We start from the raw sequence: 10595 nt of genomic DNA on the forward strand, positions 1-10595 counted from the left end.
AGGAACAAAAGAACGAAGCTTAAAACTGATAATAGAAGGGGAAACCATACAATTATGCCAGGAAAAATATGTCTTATATCTAGAGGTGAAGGATCTTAGCTAAATGTAGATGGAAATGAAGAATGTCTCATTGAAATTAAGGCCGTACGTTGCCAAGCAGCGGAACCTTTGCAACTGCATGCATCTGTTGCAGGTTACATAACGCTAGTGACGCAACTACAGGCAAGTGAAGCTTTATTTGAGCCTTGTGTTAGTACTCCTCAGGCTAGAGTCTTGTGCTCACGGATAGTTAAGTTAACCCCTTCATCTGACAATCAAAGATCTTATGTCACTGTGCCGTATTTGAATATTGAAAGTGTGTGTAAAGATAGATGATAATACAGCGTTAGGATTTGTGAAGCCTGTCACTCATGAGCAATACGCTGATCTGCCACAAGTATCTAGTGTACAGACCGCTGACACAGCTAAAACAGACTTGAAGCCCGCACAGCTTGAAGTAAGGAAGAAAAGCCTCTATCAAATTGTTGACGCTAAAATCCCAAGTGAAGAGAGAGAATCAGGTTTTAAAGTCCTTAATAGATAAATATATAACAGTGTTTTCCACAGAACAAGAACCATTAACAGTAACGCCCTAATTTTTTAAGCACCATCAAGCAAAACACTGATGAAGTAGTGTACAGGCGTCCATATAACATTCCTATCAGTTATCATGACAGAGTAAATAAACAACTTATATCGCTCCAGCAACAGGGTGTGATTCGCCCTTCGCGATCACCCTATAATGCCCCACTTATCCCAGTGCCAAAAAAAAAGATGGAGTACTACGACTTTGTCTGGACTTCCGGGCACTTAATAAAACACTACGGGACGACCGGTACCCACTCCCTAATATAACTACCATACTCAATCAATTGGGAGATAGTAAGTTTTTTTTTTCATGCCTAGACTTGAAACAGGGTTACCATCAAATCCCCCTAGATGAAATCAGCAGAGAGAAGACGGCATTTTCTTCTCCAGCAGGACATTGGGAATTTACTTCCCTCCCCTTTGGCCTTAAAACAGCCCCGTCCTGCTTCAAGAAAATAATAAACACTGTCCTTACAGGACTATTAGGTAACAAGGTTCAGGTGTACCTTGATGACATAATTATCCTGGGCGATATATTTTCTAATCACGCAGATAACTTAGAACAAATTCTGGATCGCTTAAAGGAAGCCAAACTGACTCTTAAGATGGAGAAGTGTAACTTTTTTAAGGACAAAGTAGATTACCTGGGCCATGCCATCCGCTCAGAGGGAATAAGACCTCAATCTAGCAAGCTGGAGGCCATACAAAACGTCCTGGCCCCCCAAACTGTTCATGATTTACAGTCATTTCTTGGATTGACTAATTATTATCGCAAATTTATTGCAAATTATTCACAAATTGTTGCTCCTTTTCTAAAGATTTACAAAGGGAAGAAAGGTACACACACACACAAAAAAAAAAAAAATAAATAAATAAATAATTAAAACTCCACTCATATGGACGGATGAAACAAAAATTGCGTTCTCAACCCTTAAGGATAGAACGCTTGGTACAGTCACTCTACGCATCCTACTACAATACTGGTGGAGTATTGCAATAACAGGATAATGATGATAAACTAAGACCTGTATCTTTTTTTGTGAGAAATTGAATACGGCAGAACAGCGGAACAGTATAGTTGAACGAGAGGCTTTAACTGTAATTTATGGGTTACACGTAAACCGCCCATTAATACTGGGTTACCCTGTTGAGATCCACACGGGTCACAGACCTTTAGTCTGGTTGTTACAGGTAGCTAGTCCCAACGGCAGGATAGCTAGATGGCAGACTTTCATGAGTGAGTATGGTTTCACAATCAATCATTTGCCTGGCAAGGAAAATATAGTAGCAGATTTTTTTTTATCAAGGATGAAGGCTCACAGGACACTGAGATTGAATTAGAAGGACACGCGCGATAATGTTTGTGGATGGGGAACAACAAAAACCGTGGAACACGTGGATAGTGAGGGGCAAGGTATTGCACTAGTGCAGAAAAAGAAACAGGCGCCGAAAAATGAGAAAATAAAATATATGATATGTATGGACCTGAATAGTGAGTGTATTGGCCACACACTTGACTGGAGTATTCAGGAGATTAGTGAGCTGCATGTTGAGCAGCCGGCATATAAGTATGCTAAAAGAAGGAAGCCCCATGAATGAAAACTGAGCAAAGACTCAGAGAAAAAAGGCATAATGTGAGATGCCGCCCCTGTTAGAGGTACAGGTGGAAAATGTGTTATATTGTGTTGAAGATGGGCATAATGTGAGATGCCGCCCCTGTCAGAGTTACAGGTGGAAATAAATGATGTGTTTTAGTGAGTCCGTACGGAGAAGCCACTAAGGTGGTGATTCTACCCCCCAAGTATTTCCAAGGCGATAACTCTGGCTCATTCGTCGCCACTGCAGGGCACGGAGGAACCAAAGTTACGTTATGTCGGTGTAGAAAGTTCGCTTTCTGGCCTGGAATGAAACGGGATGTAGAAAATTATGTAAAGAAGTGCGTCATGGTAGTCGTTTTAAAAGTGAGTTGGGAACTTGCACCCTGCTCCTTGGCGGCAATATCCAGACGTCACCGCTCCTTTTGGAAGAATACACATGGACCTTGTGGGTCCCATGGGTGTATTGGACAATGGGGCTCGATACGTAATGCCCATAGTTGATGTTTTTAAAAGGTATTTGATTATAGTACCCTTACGGAGTAAGAAGCGAAATGGCAAGGGCGTTGTACGTGGATGTTGTTTGTGTACACGGTGTTCCTCATACAGTTGTTACAGGTCAAGGTTCAGAGTTCGTTAATTCCGTGATGCAGGAGATAAATTAGAAGCTACCTGTGCGACACGCGAATAACGGCTTACCATATAAATGGAAATGGAATAATAAAGCGCGCAAATTATACTGTTATACATTTTGAGGAGAATGTTCTAGGAAATGTGTCCGTTTGGGATATAATGCTACTTATAGACATCTTGGCCTATAATCCTGCGTATTATCGCACCATAAAGGAGTCCCCATTTTATCGAGAGAGACAGAGAGATAATTTTTAGAGATCCTCCTGTACCCTACACTATGTTAGAAAAAAATTCAACAGCCCTGGTATGATATTTACTCCTATAAAGAGGAAATGGCTGCAATTGCAAGGACAGTTTATGATATTGACTCCTATAAAGAGGAAATGGCTGCAATTGCAAGGACAGTTTATGATATTGACTCCTATAAAGAGGAAATGGCTGCAATTGCAAGGACAGTTTATGATATTTACTCCTATGAAAAGGAAATGGCTGCAATTGCAAGGAAAGTTTATGATATTGACTCCTATAAAGAGGAAATGGCTGCAATTGCAAGGAAAGTTTATGATATTGACTCCTATAAAGAGGAAATGGCTGCAATTGCAAGGAAAGTTTATGATATTGACTCCTATAAAGAGGAAATGGCTGCAATTGCAAGGAAAGTTTATGATATTTACTCCTATAAAGAGGAAATGGCTGCAATTGCAAGGAAAGTTTATGATATTGATTCCTATGAAAAGGAAATGGCTGCAATTGCAAAGAAAGTTTATGATAGATGCCAGGTTTACAATGAAGAAAGTAAAGAAGAAATGGAAAAGTATTACCAAGTTACAAAAATCAAAACTATCAACGTTGGCGACAGAGTGTTCCTCAAACATACACCAAAAAGAAAAGAAAAGAGAAAGTTGCAACCTATTTTTGATGGACCCTACAGGGTAATAGAGAAGATCAGTGATATAATGGTAAAAATTAGGAACCTCAGGACTAGTAAGGTTTCAACGGCCCCCACAGATATAGTAAAAGTTCTTCATGAAGATCGCATTGATGTGCAGCAATGTCCAACGATTAGGCGAGCATACCTTTTAAATCCAGAGACAGACACTGATCTATTCTTTGCATTGCTCAACCCTGAAATCGCTGAGAAAAATTCTACCGAAAATGATAACTCGTAGCGGAGAGGTGACTGCTACTCATGACACATTAAATAATGTTCGTTCTACAACAGCAATAAACAGCTGATGCACAGGCCCTACCTTCTCAGGTTACTCCCAAACTTTCAGAGCCACCTCGGCATAGATAAAGCCTTCGCTCTTCGACGGTACAAGAGTTGCTTAAAGTAGTGTCAAAACTAATACGATATAAAACAGGAATAATGTATATGGATGAAAATGCAATAATTGAGCGGAATTATAACGAAATAAACCACAGATTGATTTGATTCTTTCGGTGTACGACTCAATGACACAACAGGAGTCCCCAACACGTGCTGGCCAAAGTTTCACACCAACATACTATCTATATTATAGTCCTCACAGACAGAGACTATAGTAACGTTTAGCCTCACAGAAGATGTTTTAGCTGCATTATATAAAGCACGGATTTTAACTGCTTCGTTACTTGAAATGTTATTCAAATGTCACCTGAGTATCCAGCTGTAAAAGCAAAAAAATACACACTCTTTAATTTTGAAAACGAATTCAGTTCATTGTTGCATCATATAAGAAAAGTTTTAGGCTATGTGATGACTACTATTCAAAACAAGCTGCATGCTTCTATGAATTAGAGAGAAAAAAAAAAAAAAAACGGGAAATAATTTTTTTGAGGATCCTTGTCAAATAACCTATTTGGTACCGCGACCCAGGCTCAAGTTGATGCTATTCATGAAAAAATAGAGGACTAGAGTCATTAACTGAGAAAGATTTTATATGATTAAATGTTTATTATGAAAAACTCAACATCATTAAGTAATATGCATGCCATGCAATCTGCCTTTAATAGGCTAAATTCAGCTGTAGATGTATTGAACCAAGTTGTGGGCCATTTTACTATAGAGTATAGACTATGGCATTAGGAAGAGAAAAAAGCTCCTACAAGAATTGTTATATTTTGACTTAGCATTGAGACACATAAGACCAGGTATACAAGATTTAAATTTGGGTCTGCAGGCTCCCCTGCAAACATACATAACTCCAACCATTATGTGAAACAAACAGTTGTTCAGCACATTAAAGGAAGCCTAGGTTCGGCCTCCAGGTCTTTTGTGCCTTGCAGTTCTTGATTTTTTAGCTCTATATAGGGATGTAATAACTGTCCTCCAGGACAACGGCTTTGCACGATTCTCGTAATTTCTATTTCACCAAACCTTTGCGAGGAGATCCGATTGACACCTTTGATGTCTTTCGAATCGACTCCCTTCCATTTTCTGTGCAGAATAGCACTTAATTTCGTATGTATAGTGTTGATTCAAGATGTATTGCCTTCAGTGACAATAGGAAAATATATTTTATGCTTTCTAGTATAAAACACTGTAACAAGAATAACCATATGTTAGTTTGTCCTCCCACAAGCCCCGTCTATGAGGCTAGTCACGCAGCCTCTTGTAAATCGGCTGCTTTCTTGAAACATGAGTCAGTGATCAACCTCTGCCACACAATAGTCTTGAAAACATTTCCCCCTATGTTTATAAAAGTCCTGGCTACTGGACCTGTTCACTTGCCTCCCCCATCACTCTGACACTCACATGCCATAACCTGTAAACAGACATACTGTCAGCTTGACGGGTAATGGGATATTGATGCTTCGGCAAGGTTCTCTTCGCAGTGCTGAGTCCATCCCCCTACAGGAGCTAATAGCTGGCTTGCAGCCCCTAAATTCTGTGGTCGAGCCGGATCAGCCCTTTCAACCTGTAATCCATTGGTGGATTGCCTTCGACATGTCGTGATCCTGGTTCTTCTGCTGGTGACGTCTGCCGTGGGGTATTCCTATGTCCTGCGCTACGCACAGTGCCGCCTCCTTCCAGACTCAAGCCAACTGCAGACATTGCAAACCGTATCTTCTCCACCAACACCTGTGAGATCTCAGGGGCGAGATCTTCCGGAAGGGGAAGTATGTCAGGACCCAGAAGACGAGGAAACAGAGGAGTGAGATATACAACTGTGTAAACATCTGACAGGACAAACACTAACAAAAAGGGTGACATATATATAAGTGTAAACATCTCAAGTACCAAACAGGGAAACAACGAGGGTAAAGGAAAACAGATACCCAGAGAGGAAAGGCAGGTATACAACTGTGTAAACATCTGACAGGACAAACACTAACAAAAAGGGTGACATATATATAAGTGTAAGCATCTCAAGTACCAAAGAGGGGAAACAACGAGGGTAAAGGAAAACAGATACCCAGACTCAGATACAGAAAACAGATGCCCAGTGGGCGTGGTCAGAAAGTGTGAACAACCATTGAAAAAGACTCTGACCCGTGACGTCAGTTGTGGCGACATGTTATGAGCCAATAATTTAACAGAAAAATCACTGTGGGAGTGTCTTAAGACTGACTCACGAATAGCAGGAGAAGTAAAACAATACAACATAATGAGCGAGCAGATGGGTGTGACAGGAAGTATTGGCCATTGGTTATGTAGAAAATTAAGGGCGTGTCAAGGATGTAAGTCCGCCTAAAGCAAAGAAAAATGTGGCCTAGAAATCAGTGGTATGAGTAGACCGAGCTTGGTTCTCGCCTCAAGCAGACCTGCTACTCACTCAGCCGAGAATGGCTGTTGTGATCTTAATCGTGAGTAGAAATTCGAGAATCTAAGGGAAACCGACTGTATTGTCCTGGAGATTATAATGTAGGAGATGTGAAGTAGGATTGTGAGTGGGACAGGATTGTGATTATTTGTTTGCGATGTAAAGCAAAGGTAAAACCACTGGGTGTGGTATTTGGTGCTTCCGTGACTTGTAGTAGATTATACTATAGGAATGTGTAGTAGGATTTTGTGAAGAGAGTACATAATGATTGTGATGTAAGCAGAGAGATACAAACCACTGCTTGTGGAACGACGAGTGTTATTATTATTGGCAACAACTGAGCACCTATTGTAGTATTATGTTTAAGACATGTCGTTTGTCATATGTTGCATCCATTGCTGAATATGCCAGTGTTATGATCGTCTGAGCACAGAATATTGCGTAAGGCAATTACTTTCATTTAATTTTAAATAAATGTATATTTTCTTTCCCCTTGTTTATCCCCGAACTCCAGTCTCCAATAACAACTTAAGCCGGATCACGCTACCAGGGATACGAGACGGTGAGATCATTTATGGAGTAATTAATGAGTGATAAAAGAGTTGATTTAATACAAGAAAAGAAGGGTCTAAAAGTACTCGCTGTTTTCTGTCGGTGAGCCAATCTCTTATCCACGCGATCAGATTGGCTCTGATGCCCGCCGAGTGCAGTTTCTTAAGGAGTCGCTCGTGCGGCACCTTGTCGAAGGCTTTCTGAAAGTCCAGGTATATAACATCACTGGGGATGTGGGCATCCCAGTTCTTGTATATACCTTGGAAGAAGTCTAATAAATTCGTTAGGCAGGAGCGCTTGTTTCTGAAGCCATGCTGGGTGTCGGAGATTATATTATTGTTTTCTAGAAACTTAACAAGTTTATCTCTAATAATCTTTTCGAGTATTTTTCATGCCACTGATGTCAAACTTATGGGCCTGTAGTTTAATGCAACGCTTTTGTCTCCTTTTTTGAAAATCGGTGTTACGTTCGCTATCTTCCAGTCTTCCGGGACCTTGTTTAGTTGAACTGACCGGTTGAATATGTTACTGAGTGGTTGAAGTATTTGTTGTTTAAACTCTTTTAATAACCGCGGGGACAAATTGTCGGGTCCCGTTGACTTGTTCGTGTCGAGCTTGTCCAAGTACTTTTTTACTTCTTGGTCGCATATTGAGTCAATTTCCAGCGGCGTGATCTCACTCGGCGGGTCAAGACCCTCGGGAATGGTTTCGATGTCCTCGACTGTGAATACGGATGCGAAGTTACTGTTGAGGATTCTGGCCATCTGTTTACTGTCCTGAGTTACAGATCCAGTCTCGTCTGTCAGGGGACTAATATTGGATTTTACTTTCTTTTTCAATCTTATGTACGTGAAGAATTTCTTGGAGTTAGTTTTGATTTCGCGCGCTATTTGCTTTTCATAGTTGCGTTTGCTACTCCGAATAAGGCTGCGACAAGCTCTGAGGCTGTTGTGATACTGTGTGCTGGCTTCGGCCGTAGCATTCTCTTTCATCAAATTATAATTCCTTTTTTTTTAGGTTTACTGCCCTTTTTATTTCTCTGGTCATCCACGGTGGATCTACGGCCCCATTTACTCGCCTGGATTTCGTAGGCACTGTAGCCTTCTCTATTTGCAACAGCTTATCTTTGAAGACGTTCCACGCGTTGTCGATTGTATTGTCGGTGATGCCAAGTTGGTCCCAGGTCGTAGGGGGAAGCAGCGCACGGGCTAAGTTGAAATTTCCTTTTTTTAATCTGGTATCACTGACGGATTATCTACGAGTTTGTGGCATATATTGATATTAAAACGGATTAAGTGGTGATCGCACCCATTAAGTTTCTCACCAACTGTACAGTCGCGAATGAGGTCGGGGTCGCTTACTAATACCAGATCCAGCAGATTGTTTTCTCTTGTTGGTTGAGTTACAACTTGAGTGAGGAGCGAATCCTCCACCATTTCTATAAGCCTGTTACCCTCTTGATCTTCAGTCATCAGTCTCCAAGCAATGTTAGGGTCATTAAAGTCCCCAATTATAATTGCTTCCTTGCTTTGTGTTAGAGAGTGAATCTCTTCGTAGAGGGCAGTGTCATCGGCTGCCTGTTGTTTCGGAGGCCTGTATACGGTTGCATGTGTTAGTTTCTTGTTATTTGCGGTTATTTCCACATAGACAGAATCGTATTTCTCTGCGTCCTGTTTGTCTATTTTTATGGCAGGGAGTGTACTTTTTACGTAGCAAACTACTACTCCTCTTTTCTTGTGCTTTCGACTTTTGCGGAAGCTTTCGTACCCACTAACAGTCAGCTTACATTAAAAGATATGTCCCTTTCGAGATTTCTTTTATGTATTTACCAGGTTTGCTTTACCTGTACCCGGGATCTTAGGATTAAACGGCATGAAAGACCTACACATAACCATAAACCCTGAAAGCAACGCGATCGTGTATCAAGGACGACGCATACAGGGGATGGTAAATCCATCGCCTATGTCACCAGTAATCCCGCCCTCAGAGGGGGAAAATGACCAACCCACCACAGACTCAGGGTCTGCCACCGCCCAAGTGTCACTTCTTGCGGTCAAACCACACGAAAACATTGCAGACTTGTGGCGGACAGTAACGGGACTCGTAGAGGGACCTCAAATAGTACCGGATCGTGCTGCAAAACATGTTAAAATCCGGTTACCTAACGCCTCTCCGACGGGCAGTGATGTGTGCATTGACGGCGCACTACACATACACCGGGTGACGGCGGAGGTAACTTTCGCGACAGTCAAGGAGGGAGGTTTTGCAGAGGCACTGGTACTAAACACGTCAGGATCCCCTGTATCCTTAAAACACGGTGTTAGATTATGCCAGTGTCTAGTGTATGGTAAAAATGTAGCCCCGGAACCAGCTGAATACCCTTCAGCCCAAGTCTCAGGCATAACCTCGGAGTGTCAGGATTCTCACAAACAAGACACAGCTAATTTAGAGGCGTTCCTAAAAGTTGCACACTATTCCGAAATTAAGCCTACCTTAGTCCAGCTGCTGGAACAATATAGGGGGGCGCTTGCTCTACCAGGCGAGCCGCTTGGAGTTACGCAGTGTGCTGAACATCACATTAAGTTAAAACCCAATACCAATCCTGTATATATAAATGCATACAAACTCCTCCACAGTCAGAGGGAAGTAGTGCAGCAACTTATTTCTGATATGTTAGAACAAGGTGTCATCAAAGAATCGATCTCACCGTGGAATTCACCCTTGTTTCTGGTTCCACAGACAGACGGGTCTTATCGTCCTGTGATTGATTTCCGGCGTGTGAACACCGCGACCGTGGATGATCATTTTCCGCTTCCCGTTCTTAGAGATCTTCTGATGTGTCTCGGTGGAGGAAATAAAGTCTTTACGAGTCTAAATCTTCTCAGTGGCTACTGGCAACTGCCTATGGCCCCCGAGTCACGTGAAATAACGGCTTTCAGCACGCCTCATGGCCACTATGAGTGGACGAGGATGCCGTTCGGGCTCACAGGAGCTCCCTTGACCTTCAAGGACAATGAACAGTATTTTTGGGGACTTGCTGGGCAACTCTGTCTATGTGTATTTAGACGACATCATCATAGCAGGTAAAGACGTGCATGCACACATGGCAACACTAAAAGCAGTCCTACACAGACTTCAAGAGGTCGGATTAAAGCTCAAAATCACTAAATGCGAATTCTTAAAGACTCGGATCAAGTTCTTGGGGCATGTCGGGGACGAATTCGGCATCCACAGTGGACGACATAGTTAAAGCCATTGCCGAGTTCCCTCAACCAACGTCTACAGACAAGGTACGGTCTTTCTTGGGAGTCGCAGGTTATTACAGGCCTTTCATAAAGGACTTCGCAGCACTCGCGAGTCCCCTAACCCATCTATTAAAGAAAGACGTATCATTTCAGTGGCTCTCAGCTCAACAAACGAGCTTTGAGGATTTAAAGAAAGC

Source organism: Eriocheir sinensis, unplaced genomic scaffold, assembly GCF_024679095.1.
Source record: "Eriocheir sinensis breed Jianghai 21 unplaced genomic scaffold, ASM2467909v1 Scaffold1674, whole genome shotgun sequence".
Taxonomy (NCBI): domain Eukaryota; kingdom Metazoa; phylum Arthropoda; class Malacostraca; order Decapoda; family Varunidae; genus Eriocheir; species Eriocheir sinensis.